Below are 850 nucleotides of genomic sequence, written 5' to 3'. Positions count from 1 at the left end.
TTCTGTCCTTCATTATCTAGGCCTAAATAGGCTATGGTGAGTGTGAGTGAACAAATGTCTCAGAAAATCCACAAATACCTCAAAGACATGGGCCTAACTGCCCTGAGTAGTGAAAAGAAAGATTTTTTTATAGGCTAACTTCAGATCATTGCCAGGAAAGAGAACAGTTTGTAACATCATTGTTAAGAGTTATATGGTGGTGGTGATGGGGAAGGGTGGCAAGAATGTGGAAGGTAAGAAGGTGGATACAAGATTGGAAGTCAGTTGTGAAGCCATTCAAAGCTGGAATGATCATTGGGAAAGTCTTTTGGCTTTAGTTTCCTTATGTATAATGCACATAATTAAAGTAAATCTCTTTCAGTCTGAAGAGTGAATATATGGTTTTAAGGTCAGCTAGGATGTGTAACTTGCAGGTGCTAGTGCTGAGTGATTCCTGGTCATTCTCTAACTATAACCCAAGGCCTGTGATGGGAAACCCTTTCTCTATCCCATGCTTTAAGTTACCATGACGGTCCCTACTTCCCTCTAAGGAACTGATGCTAATTTAGGCTGAAGGATATATTCCCTGCAAGAATGGAAGCAGTGAGCTCGACCACCTTGCTTCTAATTTTTACATCTTGACAAAGTCTGATATGGTTGTATGGACCCAGAGTTGGTACACTGGCTGCAATGTATGCCCTTAGAATTTCACATACAATGTCTAGGATCCTCTTGTTAGGTCACACACGTCAGGAGCTCACTTAGCACCCCATAACATTATAAACAGCCAGAAACATACTGGCTCGACATCTTTCAATAATGCATTGCTTTTAGAAGCTTTATAGCATTCCTTCTTCCAAAAGAAAAGAAA

At 40.4% G+C, this 850-nt stretch overlaps 1 protein-coding gene across 1 annotated transcript in view; it reads left to right on the top strand.

Annotated features, from left to right (window-relative positions):
• Positions 1 to 850, top strand: part of LOC104983414 (T-complex protein 11 X-linked protein 2-like) — a gene marked incomplete at its 3' end in the record, with an annotated part of 8,987 nt that overhangs the window by 7,675 nt on the left and 462 nt on the right. The gene's annotated exons all lie outside the window — the stretch shown is intronic.

The sequence above is a fragment of the Bison bison genome, unplaced genomic scaffold, assembly GCF_000754665.1.
Source record: "Bison bison bison isolate TAMUID 2011002044 unplaced genomic scaffold, Bison_UMD1.0 scf7180017862555, whole genome shotgun sequence".
Taxonomy (NCBI): domain Eukaryota; kingdom Metazoa; phylum Chordata; class Mammalia; order Artiodactyla; family Bovidae; genus Bison; species Bison bison.
The sequence above is the reverse complement of the archived record's forward strand: the minus strand, read 5'-3'. Positions and strand labels throughout refer to the sequence as shown.